At 38.5% G+C, this 18,098-nt stretch overlaps 1 protein-coding gene across 2 annotated transcripts in view; it reads left to right on the top strand.

Annotated features, from left to right (window-relative positions):
- Positions 1-18,098, top strand: part of TEC (tec protein tyrosine kinase) — a 146,812-nt gene that overhangs the window by 33,469 nt on the left and 95,245 nt on the right. The gene's annotated exons all lie outside the window — the stretch shown is intronic.

Genomic DNA, 18,098 nt, shown 5'->3' with positions numbered 1-18,098 from the left:
AGTCGGTTAAGTAATGTATATTACTTTGGCTCAGGTCATGATCCCAGGGTCCTCGGATGGAGCCCTGTGTTGGGCTCCCTGCTTAACAGAGTGTCTGCTTCTCTCTCTCCCTCTGTTCCTCTGCTTCCGCCCTGCTTGTACACACTCTCACTCTGAAATAAATAAATAAAATCTAAAAAAAAAAACAAATTAGCTCATGAACTGAAAATGGTGAAAAGAAGGATGTGTGAAGAAGAGGAAACATTTAAGGGAAGGAAGAAGGTTGACAGATTTAGAGATGAATGAAATGAGAGAGAATGGGGTGGTCAAGAATGATATAGTATATTATATGCCCCATTTATCTGTTACTGTGTAACAAACCACCTGAAATGTACACACACACAACAACCACCATTGTATCACATGGGTGGATTCTGTATGTTAAGAATTGAACAGTGCAGTGGGAATGCCTTGTGTCTACTCCATAATACCTCCTTTCTTGGAAAACTTGATAAGCTGGGAATGACTTGGACAACTTGGGGCTGGAATCATCTGAGAGTTCTGTCCCTCATCCGTCTGGCTCCTGGGCTAGGATGATTTGGAAACTGGGCTCAGTGGGAATTCTTCACTGGAACACCCATCTTTGGCTTCTCCACATGGTAGGGGCTTCTTTCAATATGGTGACTAGTTTCTAAGATGAACTGTCCAAAGAAGTCCAAAAGAACCAGACAGGAGATACTTGGCCTTTTCTGGCTCAACCTCAGAGATCTTATTGTATCTCTTCTGCTGTCCTATAGGAGTCAAAGGAGTCAAAAACCCACTCAGATTCAAGGCAAGGAGATCTAGATCCTGACTCTCAGTGGGAGGAGTGTCAGTGAATTTGCATTTGTTTCTAAAACAGCAGCATTACATTATCGTACATGAGTCAGATTATGACCATGTTGGGTAGAGCAAAGAACAGGAAAGTATATTACCAATTTACTTCATTAGAGATGGGATATACGAGAAAGGTCATTGGACATTTTCCAAACAATAATTAGAACATGGCTTTATATTCATGATACTTTTTGAATGTAGTTTATAATTTTTATATGTTACAAGTGATATATGAAAATATTTTCTTTGACATTAGCATTTTTATCAGTTTATTATTTTTTTTTCTCTTTTAGAGATCAAGTATATAATACTTGGCATTTCAGTTTTTGGAAGTTCTCCATTAACTGAGTCCCACAAGCCTTAGGAGTAAGGGTAAATACTTCTCTGGGCAAATTTGTCTTCTTGCTTTAGGGAGCTCTGTAGTTTCAGCTGTGATGCTGTTGTGATCTTTCTAATGATTCTTTTATAAAAAGGCTTCAATTTGATTGTACTTTCTTGACTGCCCACTATGCTTTGGTACTTCATTAATCTGTACAGGATTCTCCTCTTATCGTGCTGTAGACTCAAAAAGCTAACTTCTACTTCCATGATATTTGAACAGGGAAAAGGAAAGGAAATAGAGAAGAGAGAGGAGTTATAGCAAGAACTAGTGTTGCATGGATTGTGATTTTATGTTTGGCAGCTGGAGACCACATATTCTCATTAGAAGAGCTTTTGTGATGAGCTAGGTTGAGGGGGCAATAACATCCTCGAGGAAGAAGAGCCCACCATCCCTTTTCTACTTCTGCCTGTCTTTTCTAATTCTGCCTTTTCCCTCCTTCCCTTCTCTTCCTCTTTTTATCTTTTCTTTTCTCTTTCTTACCAGTTGCAAAGCGTTGGATAACAGGGATGTGGTAAACCATGCTATTTCCTTAAGCATATTTTAGAAACGTTTTATTGTGGAAAATTTCAAACACAAACAAAAATAGGATATTATAATGAACTCTGTTATGTCTCACCCAGCTGCAGTAGTTATCAACTCATGAACAGTTTCATTTTGTCTACACCCTTGTATTTTCCTTCAATTAGGAAGCAAATCAGACATTAATTATCTCTAAATTTTTTAGTATGTATCTCTTAAAGATAAGAACTCTTAAAAATACAATCATAATACCATAATCACACTTCAAAAAAATCTAAAACAACCAAACACTATCTTAATATTATCAAATCCTAATATCATCAGACAAATCTTACCAGCAACCTTCACATCACCATTACCACAGTTATCTCTTACATTCCTTTTTTTTTTTTTTTAAAGATCTTATTTATTTATTTGTCAGAGAGAGAGCAAGAACACAAGCAGGGTGAGTGGTAGGCAGAGGCAGAGGGAGAAAGCAGGCTCCCCGCCATGCAAGGAGCCCAATGTGGGACTGGATCCCAGGACCCTGAGAGCATGACATGAGCCGAAGGCAGATGCTCAACCGACTGAGCCACCCAGGCATCCCTATGTCTTGCATTTCAACTGGCTAAGATGTCTCCAAGATTCTTAAATCTATTGGGTCCTCCTTCAACTCGTTCTGTTTTTGTTCTTTAAACTTTTTATTAAAACAAATTTCTCACTTTGTAAAAACATTGAATGCAACAAGGGACAAATATGTTGGTATAGATGAATGCTTCGTATCAAAAACAGTTTAGGGGCAACTGGGTGGCTCAGTGGGTTAAAGCCTCTGCCTTTGGCTCAGGTCATGATCCCAGGGTCCTGGAATCGAGCCCCGCATTGGGCTCTCTGCTCGGCAGGGAGCCTGCTTCCTCCCCTCTCTCTGCCTGCCTCTCTGCCTACTTGTGATCTCTGTCTGTCAAATAAATAAATAAAATCTTTAAAAAAAAACAAACAACAGTTTAGAATACCATAGCTAAGGAACACATATTAGTATTCAAATATTTTATATGTCATTTCCAAATTACTTTTTAAAAAATTCTCATGTTTTCTCCCAGAAAGAGGTGCTAGAAATCTTCTAGCTACTTGGAGGCTTGTTCTGCATGGTGTGTTTCCCCTGGTTATTGTTTTTCTCTGAAGTTGCAAGAAGCAGAAAGAGAAGCATTTGTTGGATATCAGCAAACGCCTCAGGGGAAGAGGATTGGTGCCAGGATATTGTGGCTTAATGTGAATCCACTTACCTAGCATAGTAAGCAGTAAAAGGAAAAAAAAAAAAAAAAAGCACATGATTATGATTCAGACGTTTTCCTGAAAAATAAAGTGAAAGCATGTGTGGCACCACTTAAATTATAATTGCTAGCTCTTAGAACAAAGTGTGAAGCAAATATTAGTTGCTTCCTTGAGATAATTCATCTGATGAAAGTGCATAGCAAAAAAATTTGACGACCTTTACATTTGAATTTGTCAGCACAGTTCTAAGGAAGACCATTTTCTTTCTTTGCATTAGAAAGTTTTATCAGTTTTTACAAAGGTTTTCTCTGGGAGGTAGAATAAAAGTGAAGGCACTGTAACAGAGAAACCATTACACGTAGTTTCTGGAATACAACAGAAGTGCATTTCTCTCTTCCAAAGTAGTTTAGTGAGTCTGGGTTGGTGGGGCAACTCTGCTCCATAAAGCCATTCAAGGACTAGCATGATGTCTTGAATGTATAAGTTGTTTGTTAGGTGCACTTTCCAGCTGGTAAGAAGGTAGAAAATGCCCCAAATCCAGGGAAAGTAGCTTGTGTTTAAAGATTTTTTTTAAAAAATTTATTAGAGAGGGAGAGAGAAAGCACAAGCAGGGGAGAGGGAGAAGCAGGCTCCATACTGAACAGCGAGCCCGATGCAGGGCTCCATCCCAGGACCCTGGGATTATGACCTGAGCCGAAAGCAGTTGCTTAATCAACTGAGCCACACAGGTGCTTTTTTTTCTTTTTTTAAAAGATTTTTAAAAATTTTATTTATTTGATAGAGAGAGAGAGAGAGAGTAGCTTGTGTTTACATTGAAGATGGCCCACATATCGCTTCAGCATATACCCCTTTGGCTTTAACTTATGTGGCCACACCCAACTACAGGGAAGGCTGGGAAATATCTCTAGTCCATGTGTCCATGATGAAGGACAGAATAGATGGGGCAGGTATGGAGGCAGGGAGGAAGAAAAAACAGATTGTCACAGTGTATACATTTTTTAAGGATTTTATTTATTTATTTGACAGAGCGAGAGAGCGAGTGATCATGGGCAGGGGGAACAGGAGAGGGAGAAGCAGGCTCCCCACTGAGCCTGATGTGGGGCTTGATTGATCCCAGGACCCTAGGATCATGTCCTGAGCCAGAGGCAGACACTTAACCAGAGCCACCCAGGTGTCCCTGTCATAGTGTATCTTAGTATTTTAGTTGTAAATCAGGTTTTGATATCTCAATTGTGTTGTTTCGTTTTATTGTTTTTACAAGCTAACTATAATGGTGAGGTCCTCATTTGCCAGTGGCATTGAGTATGATCAAAGCAAATCTCTAACCTCACTCTCATTATTGACTTCTTGAAGTCCCACATCTTTTGAATATTTGATACTATTGACTGTTAAATCCCCTTGTTCTGTGAGAGGGAATGACCAGCAAAGAAGCAGAAAGAACCCTGTAATATGGAAGGACTATTTGATTGAGGCCTTCATGGTCAGTTGATGAATGAGTATTTTCATGGGCTGACAACTGTTACTTCTCTCTAGAACCACTGAACTATGAATCTCCTGTATAGTAATTACACTTGTCAATACTTAGAGGTATTGCACATGGGTTCTTTTCTCAAAACTTCTTTCTCCATTCATTACTCTTATCTCTCCTTTTTTTTTTCTTCTTTTGTACCAGTGGGGAGACCTCCTACCTCCAATCACAGCCAAAGACCCCAGGGGGAACCTGCAGTGTGAGACCCAAACTTGTCTTGAGTACACGTTCAATCAGTGCATATACCTGTGTTATATGGACAAAGAGAAAGAATTGTCCTTGGGACAGCACTGCTTAGTCTATTTCCTGGTTCCCCTGCCCCAGTCCAAGGCCTTACTCATAATTAATGATTGAGTAATGCCTTAATCAATATGGCAGTGGCTGGGGTGGCGGCTAATTTACCAGGAGAGATGAGGCAAGTCAGCTGGCTTCTTTAACTTTTGCCCTTTGACCCATGAAGTCTCCTCTTCTTTATAGATGTTGTTAGTACTAAGTGATTATGGCTTTACTAGGTTTTTTGTTTTGTTTTGTTTTGTTTTGTTTTGTTTTCTTTTTAGAGAGAGAGAGAGAGTGGGTAAGTACAGAAAGTGGGGAGGGAGAGGGAGAGATAGGATGTTAAGCAGGCTGCATGCCCAGTGACGAGCTCAAGGAGTGAGGGTTGGGGGGTCTCCATCTCATGACCTTGAGATGATGACCTGAGCGGAAATCAAGAGTCAGGTGATGCATGCTTAACCAACTGAGCCACCCAGAAATCCCTACGAGATAACGTTGGTGGTTACATTCCTTACTGGTTCAGCTTCAACAGGTCAAGTACTCAAAACTTTGTAGTCTACTACATATCAGCTGGCTGAAAGGAAAAGGAGTTAAGATTTTAAGAATATACATGTTGTCTGAGCGCCTTCTTTTAATAGATAAGGAAGACAGAAGGCTACAGTGTTACTTTTCTTCTCAGAGCAAAAGTGCTGGCCAATCCAGGAATAGCTCCAATTCGTGATGTTAAATGGCGAGCCTAGAATGTACTCTTTATTCATTTTGTTTATGTGATTGAAGTCGTCCTAACATGTTTTTTTCTCCTGCTTGTATGACTGCTACTTAATTCCCCCATTACACAAGGAAGTTGGGGCTTATGCTGAGATTATACATTGCAGAGGAGAACATTATTACATTTGTTTCTATATAATAGCTACCTATTTTAGGTACTTTGGAACTGAAATATAATCTACAGATCCTCTTGGCAGGCAAGAGCATTTGATTTCTCAGATAAATGTCAGTTTGATGTTTATTCATGCTGGATTTCTCAAAATCGCAAACAGAAACTTTGTCATGAACCTATGATGAGATGTGTAATAGGCAATGTGTTCTGATGTAGAAGTTAGGAAACCAAGTTAATACTCTACTCATCTTAGGGCATTGGCCGGAATTAGATTGAATCACATTCTATTGATGATTTTGTAGGTAAAATATTGTTGGATATTCGCAATTTCATATGATTTAACCTAGTAAGATGAGAATTTCAACAACCTTAAGTCACTCTCTGCTCCTTCCTGTAAGGAGTTCTTCCTTTTCCTACTCTGATAGCTAGGCTGTTTGTTTCTTGTTTACTATGTTCTTTACCATCTTATCATTTGGTGAGTCATATTCATCTTTGTTTTCATCTGTCTCTGACTCCCTTTCCGGGTTAGCATCTCTCTTCCTTTGATTAAAAATATTACGGAAAGTTGTATGGACTAGAATGGTCAGCCCTAGTATCTTCTTATTTAAATTAAAAAAAAAAAAAAAACCAGCCCCCCGCCTTTTTTTTTTTCTAAGGCAGATGCTTTCATGATGAAAAGGGTCCTAAGGTCTTTTGGCTAAAATTGCCAGACCATGAAATTGAGAGCCATTAGTCTGGTACCCAGTTTTCTAACACTCGAGACAAAGAATATAACTTGGTGGTTTGGGTTTCTCATTTGTGAAACAGGGACAGTTTCTCTTATCTACTTCAGAATACTGGTGTTAAGTATTAGTACATAAGACTAATGTGTTAAGCTTTTTAAACTTTAAAAAATACTTATTTAAAAAAATTTTAATTGAAGTATAATGAGTAAACAATGTTGTATTAGTTTTGGTTGTACCACATAATGATTCAATATTTGTATACATTGTAAAGTGATCACCATGATAAGCCTAGCTAACATCTATCACTATACGTAGTTACATTTTTTTTTTCTCCTGCTGAGAACTTTTAAGATCTATTCCTTAGCAACTTTCAAATCAGTAATATTGTATTATTAACTATAGTCATCATATTGTCCATTACATCCCCAGGACTTAATTATTTTATAACTAGAACTTTGTAGCTCTTTTTTCCCCAAGGATTTTATTTATTTGACAGACAGAGATCACAAGTAGGCAGAGAGGCAGGCAGAGAGAGAGAGGGGGAAGCAGGTTCCCTGCTGAGCAGAGAGCCCGATGTGGGGCTTGATCCCAGGACCCTGAGATCATGACCTGAGCAGAAGGCAGAGAAGGTTAACCCACTAATCCACCAGCTTTTGATATGGTTCACCTACTTTGCCCATCCCCCACCAATCTGTTCTCTGTATCTACGAACTTAGGGTGGGTTTTTTTTCTTTTTTTAAAGATTCTGCATATAAATGAGATCATATGATACTTATCTTTCCGTTTCTGACTTATTTCTCATAGCATAATGCTCTTGAGGTTCATCCATGTTGTTGCAAATGGCAAGAATTCATTCCTTTTTCTGGCTGGGTGGTATTCCATATATGTATTCTATATATATATATATATTTTTTTTATATCTATTATATATATTCATTCATTCCGTATATATATACACAACACAACTTTATCTCTTTTTTTTTTTTTTAAAGATTTTATTTATTTATTTGACAGAGAGAGATCACAAGCAGGCAGAGAGGCAGGCAGAGAGAGAGAGAGAGGGAAGCAGGCTTCTTGCTGAGCAGAGAGCCCGATGTGGGACTCGATCCCAGGACCCTGAGATCATGACCTGAGCCGAAGGCAGCGGCTTAACCCACTGAGCCACCCAGGCGCCCCAACTTTATCTCTTCATCATTCAATGAACACTTAGTTTTTTGGTGTCTTAGCTACTCTACATAGTGCTGCAATGAACATGGGGTGCAGATATCTTCTTGAGTTAGTGTTTTTTTTCTTTAGATAAACACCCAAAAATAGAATTCCTGGATCATGTGGTAGTTCTGTTTTCAGTTTTTAGAGGAATCTCCATTCTGTTTTCCATAGTACCTGTGCCAATTCACATTCCTGCACAAGGTTTTCTTTTTCTCCCCATCCTTGCCAGTACTTGTTATTTCCAGTTTTTTTTTTTTTTATGATAGCCATTCTAACAGGTGTGAGGTGATATTTCATTATGATTTTGATTTGCATTTTCCTGATGATTAGTGATGTTGAACACCCCTTTTCATGTACCTTTTGGCTAACTATATGTATTCTTTGTAAAAATATCTGTTTAGATCTTCTGCTCATGTATTTAATCAGATTTTTCCTACTGAGTTATATGAATGTCTTATATATTTTTGATATTAACCCCTTATTGGAATTATGATTTGCAAATATTTTCTTTTTCATTTTTTAAAGATTTTATTTATTTATTTGACAGAGAGAGACACAGCGAGAGAGGGAACACAAGCAGGGGGAGTGGGAGAGGGAGAAGCAGGCTTCCTGCTGAGCAGGGAGTCTGAGGCAGGGCTCGATCCCAGGATGCTGGGATCATGACCTGAGCTGAAGACAACTGCTTAACTGACTGAGCCACCCAGGCCCCCCTGCAAATATTTTCTCCCATTCAGTAGGTTGCCCCTTTCATTTTGTTGATAAGGTTTCCTTTGTTGTGCCGAAGATTTTTAGTTTGATGTGGTCTTGGTCTTATGCTTGGTCTATGCTTATTTATTTTTGCTTTTGTTGCCTTTGCTTGTGGTGTCATATCCAAAAAATCATCATCAAGACCTGTGTAAGGAGCTCAGGTCTTAGGTTTCTCTGAGTTTTATGGTTTCAGGTCTTATGTTTAAATCTTTCATCCATTTTGAGTTCATTTTTGTGTATGATGTAAGACAGTGATCCAACTTCATTCTTTTGCCTCTGGCTGTTCAGTTTTCCCAGCACCATTTGTTTGAAGGACTGTCCTTTCCCCTTTGTATATTTTTGGCTTCTTTGTTATAAATTAATTGACTGTATTTGTGTGAGCTTTAAAAATTTTTTTAAAATTTAAATTCAATTAATTGACATATAATGTATTATTAGTTTCAGAGGTAGAGGTCAGTGAGTCATTGGTCTTATATGATACCCAGTGCTTATACATCATGTGCCCTCCTTAATGTCCATCCCCCCACCCACCTCCCCTTCAGTAACCCTCAGTTTACTATGATTAAGAGTTTCTTATGGTTTGTCTCCCTTTCTGATTTCATCTTGTTTTATTTTTTTCCTCTCTTCCCCTATGACTCTCTGTTTTGTTCTGTAAATTCCACATATGAGTGAGGTCATATAATTGTCTTTCTCTGGTTGACTTATTTCACTTAGCATAATACCCTTTAGTTCCATCCACGTTGTTGCAAATGGCAAGATTTCATTTTTTTGATGGCTGAGTAATATTCCAGTGTGTGTGTGTGTGTGTGTGTGCACTGATACCACCTCTTCTTAATCCATTCATCTGGTTCTCTTCTTAATCCATTCATCTGGTTCTTTCCATAGGTTAGCTATTGTGGACATTGCTGCTATAAACATTTGGGTGCGTGTGCCCCTTCAGATCACTACATTTGTATACTTGGGTTAAATACGCAGTAGTGCAATTGCTGGGTTGTAGCGTAGCTCTATTTTCAACTTTTTGAGGAATCTCCATACTGTTTTCCAGAGTGGTACACCAGCTTGCATTCCCACCAACAGTGTAGGAGGGTTCACCTTTCTCCGCATCCTCGCCAACGTCTGTCATTTCCTGACTTGTTAATTTTAGCCATTCTGACTGGTGTGAGGTGGTATCTCACTGTGGTTTTGATTTGTATTTCCCTGATGCCCAGTGATGTTGAGCATCTTTTCATGTGTCTGTTGGCCATGTGTATGTCTTCTTTGGAGAAATGTCTGTTCATGTCTTCTGCCCATTTTTTGATTGGATTATTTGTTCTTTGGGTGTTGAATTTGATAAGTTATAGATTTTGGACACTAGTCCTTTATCTGATATGTCATTTGCAAATATCTTCTCCCATTTTGTCAGTTGTCTTTTGTTTTTTTTGTTGACTGTTTCCTTTGCTGTGCCAAAGCTTTTTATCTTAATGAAGTACCAGTAATTAACTTTTGCCTTTGTTTCCCCTGCCTTTGAAAACGTGTCTAGCAAGAAGTTGTTGTGGCCAAGGTCACAGAGGTTGCCGCCTGCATATTTGTGGGTTTAATGCTGGGTTCTTTATTCTATTTCAATGATTTATGTGTCTGTTTTATGCCAATACTGCTTATTACTGTATATAACATTGTATATTAACACTGTATATTAACTGTGCTGGGATTTGAAAAAAAAACTTATTTTAAAAAAAGGCAGTACTTGGGACACCTGGGTGGCTCAGTTGGTTAAGCAGCTGCCTTCGGCTCAGGTCATGATTCCAGCGTCCTGGGATCGAGTCCCGCATCAGGCTCCTTGCTCAGCGGGAGCCTGCTTCTCCCTCTGCCTCTGCCTGCCATTCTGTCTGCCTGTGCTTGCTCTCTCTCCCTCTCTCTCTGACAAATAAATAAAATCTTAAAAAAAAAAAAATGAATCTCTCCTTTAAAAAAAAAAAGGCAGTACTTTATTCAAGGTATTGTGTGACTAATCACAAAGATGACGACTAAAGTCATCATCAACATATGTTTGGTGCCCACATGTACACTGGGACATGCCCTACACATTTTTAGGTATTAAAAAAATAATAATAAAATATACTTTAATACTTGAACTTGACAAAGACATATATATACTGTTTAGATTTCTATAACTTTGTGGTATAGTTTGGAATCAAGGGGTGTGATGCCTCCAGTTTTGTTCTTTTTAAGATTGCTTTGGCTATTGAGGTCTTTTGTGGCTCCATAGAAATTTTAGAATTGTTTGTTAAGTTCTCCAAACTTTTAATAGTCAGCAGCCAGGATAAAGAGAACAGTATTCTTGTGGGACAGATAAAAGGTCTTATGTTGCAGCTCTGTCTTTTATTTAAGAAGATATTTGCAACCTAGAGTTGGTTCCTTAGTGATTCTTCTGAATGGATCAGCTCTTTTTCTTGTGGAGAATGTCTGGGAGAGTAAGATGAGGAACTCTGAAGTTTTGTTTTGTCTTTGTTTTCTAATGTAGAATATCAAACCTATTACTGCCTTCACTCAGAACATCTCCCTTCAGATTTTGGTATCGAAAGGTTGGTGTGCCTCGCTCTTAGCCATGCCTTGGAAGTCATAAATTATTTCTGTTGAAGTAATTAGCTTTTAGCAATCTCCCTAAACTAGGAGGCTGGAAGTGACTTGTTATTATGCTTTTTCCTTTGGTTCTCCCTTTCCTTCCGTGAGAGAGGCCACGCAGTGTAGTGGTTAATAGTGTAGGCTCTGTGGTTAGGTTGCCTGTTTTAAAACCTGCTCTTATTCTTGCAATGTGACTTGTAAAATATAAATAGTACTAGTACTGACTTGAGAAGGTTTGTTGAGAGAATTACTTAATACATTGAAAGTGTTTAGTGCTTGAAATAGTGCTAACATAGCAAAATAGTAAAAGCTTGATAATGGTGGTTATAATAACTTTTAGTATTTTTCTGTATAAATAGTAATTCTATGGGCAATATGTCCTGATTCTCCATGGTCTGCTTATCTCTCTGGATTTCACTGATCTTAACAAAAATCCATTGATCTTTTAGGACAATGATGTTTATTTTTTAGGGAAATCTACTTAACTACCTTCTCTATTTTGGTCTAGTTTTCAGAGTATTTCACAAATATGTGTTTCACGGTTTGGAGTTTGGAGTTAAAGACCATTATTTTGTTCATTGCATGATGGGATTATTTCCCTTGGTTTTCATGTTTTGTTGTTTCAATGGAGTTTTTTAAGGGACGAGAGTAGAGAGCACATATCTTTACACTGTTCTCTTCCAATATTTCTAAGAAGCAATCACTTATATTGTTTTATAAAATATTTTGTATTTTTATAAATATTTTTTATTTTTATTTTTTATATAGTTTTATAATTTATTTTATTTATTAGTTATTTGTTTTATTTATATAATATTTTTATATATTTATAAAATATTTTTGTACTGTCAGTCTCTAAGTGACATACTTAATTTAGTTGCCACTTGTTGCTTTTTCTGTTTAAGGTATGATCTGTTAGCTTCCTACTAGTACCGTGGAGGATATAGCAGTCTTTCTCAGTTACTCTCCCACCCACACACACATTTCCTGCACTCACTTACCCCCAATATATTTATATTGGTAATAAGAATTTTATTTTTATTTACATAATTATGAACTCTGGAGCATGATGTGATTATTTTTCCTTTTCTGCACACTTTTTTTTTTTTGTTTTCACTGGAATTCATTGATTTATTTTTTTAAGTTGGCTAAGTTTTACTAATTCATTATTAATCTTCTTCCAATGCCTTCAGGTTCATATCCTGGAAGAATTTCTTCCAAGAACCTGCTAACTTGATCCAGTGTTGACCTACAGCTCAAGGTCATTTTAGGATTTCCCTTTACCATCCTCTAGGAGATGCTCCTTACCTCTCTTTTGTGTTGGAACCCTTGTTTCCTGGGTTCCATGTCTTTTGTGGCTTATTTTTTATTTTGGTAGACTGCATTCTCAAGTAGCTTTTTGAAAGTGTAAACCAGAGAGAAAAAATTTAAAGCCTTGCATGTTTAGAAAGTGTCTTTCTTCTCCTATTACTGCATTGATAGTCTGATTGAACATAGAGTTTTAGATTAGAAATCAAAAATTTTTTGAATTTTTCTCCATTATCTTCCAGCTTCTGATATTGCCTTGATGATTGCCATTCTGAAGTGTGAGCCTTTCCATGAAACCTATGTATAAGCTTGTTGAATCTTCTGTCTCTATGATTTTGAAATTTCATGCATTATGCCTTGATTTGGTTCATTTTCAATAAGAAGATAAACTTCCATGTGGGGAAATTTTCCTAAATTTCTTCTCTGATTATTTTCTCACAGTTTTCTTTGCTTTCAACTTCTGGAAGTCCTCTTTTTTCAGACGCTGAACTTTCTGGATGGGTTCTCTAATTTTATTGTATTCCCTTTCCGATTTTTAATGTTTTTGGCTTTTTATGTTTTATTTCCTGGGAGATTTCCTCAACTTTATATTCTATCTCTTCTGTTGAGCTTTTCATTTCTTCTATCTTATTTTTTCTTTACCAATGCTCCTCTTTGTTGGTTTCTGTTCTTTATTTTGGCTGTATCCTGATCTTGTTTCATGCACGCAGTATCTTCCCTTAGCTCTGATTTTATTACTTTTTTTTTTTTAACATTTCCTTTTCTCTGCAGAGTCTTTGTTTCCTCCAAGTGGCTCCCCCCTCCCCCAATTTGTTATTTGACCTTGAATTCATATTAGAATCTTTTCTTAGGGGTTTAATGATTCTTGGCTTTTTCTTATTCATGTATTGGGCTCTAAAAGTCCATTGGAAGCTTTGTGCTCTGGTTGGAACTTGCTGACTATGGACTTTCCTATAGGGTAATCTGGCTGGGCCATTTCTGGGCCATAGGATCTCCTCTGTATCTGTATCTGTAGGTCTTTACTCTTTAGTCTGGTCCTTATCTAGTATTGTGGAGTCAGATGGGAAAAGAGAGCTGAGAGATCTCAACATTGAGTATATATGCCTGTATGGGTTCACTTCAGCCCCCCTTTGCAGTATGGTACCCCTAGCCTCAACTATTTGTAGTTTCTCCCAGTATAGAGACCTTCTGTATTATAAACCTCCTAGGTTTAGGGGAGGATTAGTCACTTGGCTGTATGGTATGGGAGAGGGCATGGAGGACCCACCTTATACAGACCTACAAACAATCCTTTTCTTCTAAGTCTTCTTCACCATCACTTATAGACATGCCAAGTTCTGCTGATTCTTGAGTTATTTGGAGGCTTTGTGGCACACATTGGGTTGTTTCCAGGTTTCCTCCTGGCTGGAACTACCACATGTTTACTTGTTTTTAGTTTCCCAAATTTTGTTGAAATCTCCTGTCCTGTCTTCTGTTTCCATGAGAGTTAATTCCTTAATGGTGACAACAGCAAAAACAAAGGACTGATTTAATGGGATTTCAGGAGGGAGCTAATGCAACTGTGTACATACAACACTCTATCTTCAGTTGGAAGTCTACATGAAGAGAATATTCCTTTGTTTTTATCTTTGTGTCCCTTAACAGTTTTCTTTGGCCAGGATTTCCATTGAAGCAATGAATTATTAAAATAACAGTGAGCTTTTAATTATATGGTGGGGAACGGTGGAGAGAGCCCTTCACTTGGAACCAGGAGACTTTTCTTCTAGTCTTGGCTTGGGTGACTTTGGGAAAGTTGCTAAGCTTTTCAAAACCCCAGCTTTTTAATTTGTAAAATGAGTGAAATAGATGATGTCTAACACTTATTTCAACTCAATTGGTATCTTCTTTGTAAGACTATTTAATATCACTTATAAATCAGATAAGGGGATTTTCTTTTTCAATGCATTTAACATGTTGTATTTTCTCCTGCCCCTGGAGGTTGAGACTTTTGCTTCTAAAACTGCAGATGAGCCCCACCTCATTTCATCTTCCAAAAATCTGCCTTTTATTTGGAAACTACGGTATTACTCACTGGCCTGGGAACTATACATCTGCATATGGCCTGTTTTCCAGGGCATAGCTTGCTTTTCACTTACAATCCATTCTGTAAGTTGTCACTTTTGCCCTGCATTGAAAATGTGTTACACAAAGATGAAAAGATGATTTCTGAAGTGGCATTTACACATCAACTGTTTTCTCAGGAAAAAAAAAGGAGGGGGTACTAAAATTTTAATTTAGAATAAGGAGGACCAACTGAGATGCAAAAGGAACTAGAGATTTTCTTTGGAGCAAGAACTTTCCCCTGACTTCTTTTTTTTTTTTTTTTTTTAAAGATTTTATTTATTTATTTGACAGACAGAGATCACAAGTAGGCAGAGAGGCAGACAGAGAGAGAGGAGGAAGCAGGCCCCCCGCCGAGCAGAGAGCCCGATGTGGGGCCCGATCCCAGGACCCTGGGATCATGACCTGAGCCGAAGGCAGAGGCTTTAACCCACCGAGCCACCCAGGCGCCCCTTCCCCTGACTTCTTAACTTAGAATAACTGATGGCTTCACTGGGTCCGTCATCCAGCTGCTTATTGAGAGGATGCCCTAACTACCAAGAGTGCTAGAGTTACGTTGAGAGCCCAATCTTTTCCTTTAGGATAGCAGTTCTCCAGTCTACCTGCATATTAAATCATGATGCCCTGGACCCCACCCCAGACCAACTGAATAAAAATATCTGGGTGTGGGGCCTGTACATTTCAAAACATCTCCCACCTTGATTTTTAAAATTAATTAGTTAATTAATGATTTTCTTGTTTAAGAGGGAGAGGGTGCACATGCAAGAGCAGGAGACGGGCAGAGGGGAAGGGAGAGGTTTTTTTTTTTTTGTCCTACTTCAAGGAGTTGTAATACATTTATACACATTCATGTAATCTCTACCCCAGTTGAGACATAGAAAATTTCCTCATATTCCCACCTGGTCCGCCTCTACCCCACCCCCCATCCCTGCATAGGCAACCATTTTTCTAATTTCTATAACCATAGATTAGTTTTTGCTTGTTTTTAGACTTTATAGAAATGGAATCATATACTCTTTTGTCCAAATATATATGGGTCTATTTTTGGACTCTAGTCTATCCCATTAATTAATTAGTTAATTAATTAATTTCCTTCCAAATATTTATTTATTTTTAATTTAAATTCAGTTAGTTAACATATAATACATTGTTGGTTTCAGAGCTATAGTTCAATGATTCATTAGTCTTACATAGTACCCAGGGCTCATTTCATCATATGTCCTCTGTAATGTCCATCATTCGATTGCCCCATGAACCCCGCCCCCTGCCAGAAACCCACAATTTGTTTTCTGTGAGTAAGAGTCTCTTATGGTTTGTCTCCCTCTCTGGTTTTGCTTTGTTTTATTTTTTTCCTCTCCTCCCCTATAATCCTCTGTTTTGCATCTTAAATTCCAAATATGAGTGAGATCATATGATACTTGTCTTTCTCTGGTTGACTTATTTCACTTAGCATAATACCCTTTAGTTCCATCCATGTTGTTACAAATGGTAGGATTTCATCTTTTTGATGGCTGCATAGTATTCCATTGTGTGTGTGTGTGTGTGTGTGTGTGTGTGTGTGTGTGTGTGTGTGTGTATACCACATCTTCTTTATCCATTCATCTATTGATGGACATCTGGGTTCTTTCCATAGTTTGGCTATTGTGGACATTGCTCCTATAAACATTTGGGTGCAGGTGCCCCTTTGGATCACTACGTTTGTATTTTCGGGGTAAATAACCAGTAGTGTGATTGCTGGGTTGTAGGGTAGCTCTATTTTCAACTTTTGGGGGGGGGCTCCATACAGTTTTCCAGAGCGGCTGCACCAGCTTGTATTCCCACCAACAGTGTAGGAGGGCTCCCCTTTCTCCACATCCTTGCCAACATCTGTCATTTCCTGATTTGTTAATTTTAGTCGTTCTGACTGATGTGGTATCTCACTCTGGTTTTGATTTGTATTAGGAAGAGAGAGTCTTTTTTTTTTTTTTTAAGGATTTTATTTATTTGAGAAAGAGAGAACTTGAGCAGAGGCAGAGGGAGAGGGAGAAGCAGGCTCCCCACTGAGCAGAGAGTTCAATGGAGGGCTCCACCCCAGGACCCTGGGATCATGACCTGAGCCAAAGTCAGCTGCTTAACCAGCTGAGCCACCCAGATGCCCCTAGGGAGAAAGAGTCTTAAGCAGACTCCTTGCTCAGCGTGGAGCTGGTTGCAGAGCTTGATCTCATGACCCTGAGATCATGACCTGAGCCAAATCCTAGAGTGGGAAGGAAGTGCAACCGACTGCCACCCAGGTGCCCCTCCATAGGTGATTTTAATGTGCACATACGGTTGACATTTTTTTCCTTAGAAGCTTTAAAACTAGGTGAAAGTTAAAAACTGTATATTAATTGCTATAGAACGTGGAAGACTATGATAAGTTCTATGATGAGTGATGTAGAGATCATGGGTGCATGAATTGGAAGGCATTTAATTAATTGGAGTCATCAGGAAAGACTTCATTAAGGAGGTAAGTTTTGAGCTAGTGGATTTTTCATATCAACTATTCTGACTGGGTATGGACTATTTGGAGAGCATTGGAAGCAAAGATTGGTTGATAGGTTATAGCCAGATTGTGATTGCCTGGTGTTATTATTGGAATTTTGACTTTTTCCTGCAGGTGGCAGGGAAGTTTTGAGGAGGCATTCGGGATTTCTGGTGAATGAAATGGTATAATGCAAGGTGGTATCTTTTGATGATTGATTCAATGGGAATGAGGAGTGTGTTGTTTGAACAAAATGAGGCAAGAACCTGTGGAAGAAAAAGCAGTTGGAGAGCTGCTAGCATGGTCCAGATGGTAAGGATTTAAACTAGGAAAAAGGGAGTGGAATTAAAAAAAAATAATGATAGTAAACATTTGTATAGGGTTTTCATAATAAGCAAGTTCTTTCCCACATCTCATTAAACCTCAAAATAACCTTGGGGGTATTTATCTCCATGTTTTGTAAATGAAGGAACTTACACACAGAGGTTAAGCTGTTGTGAAGTAATCTTACAGAAATGGGGGTCCTGACTGGATATGACAGATCAGTAATAGGGAGACGCAGGGATTCTTCCAACTTTCAAGGTTGGGTGTGGAAATGGTAGAATTCCTAGTGGCTAACTCAGTGTCAAGGCTCTGGCTCTGCTCTCAGGTAACCACTTACATTCTTTTTTTTTTTTTTTAAAAAGATTATATTTACTTATTTGACAGACAGAGATCACAAGTAGGCAGAGAGGCAGGCAGAGAGAGATAGGAAAAGAGGCAGGCTTCCTGCTGAGCAGAGAGCCCGACACGGGGCTCGATCCCAGGACCCCGGGATCACAACCTTAGTCAAAGGCAGAGGCTTTAACCCTAACCCACTGAGCCACCCAGGCACCCCAACCACTTATGTTTTTTACGTGACTTCTGTTACCCTATGATTTGATGTGCAATGACTGCCATGTGTGGGAAGGGCAGGGAACAAAAGGCTGCTGTCCATTCAATTTCTATCAAATAAGAATCTTCATGTATTTTCTGAGTAGTTTTGGGTTTTCAGATAGTTAAACTTTGTTGAATTTTAGAAGGCTTAGTTTAGGTGTGGGGGATCCAAATACAGGGCTGATGACTTTGTCCAGATGGGTTCTTCCCTGAGTCTGTTAGTTGTGACCAGGTGGATTTCCTTTTCTCTTGTGGTTGAGAAAGGAACCCTAGGAAAGAGAACTATGAAGCATGGTGTAGACATTGGA

Source organism: Lutra lutra, chromosome 2 (genome assembly GCF_902655055.1).
Source record: "Lutra lutra chromosome 2, mLutLut1.2, whole genome shotgun sequence".
NCBI lineage: Eukaryota > Metazoa > Chordata > Mammalia > Carnivora > Mustelidae > Lutra > Lutra lutra.
This window is presented reverse-complemented; position numbering and strand designations above follow the sequence as displayed.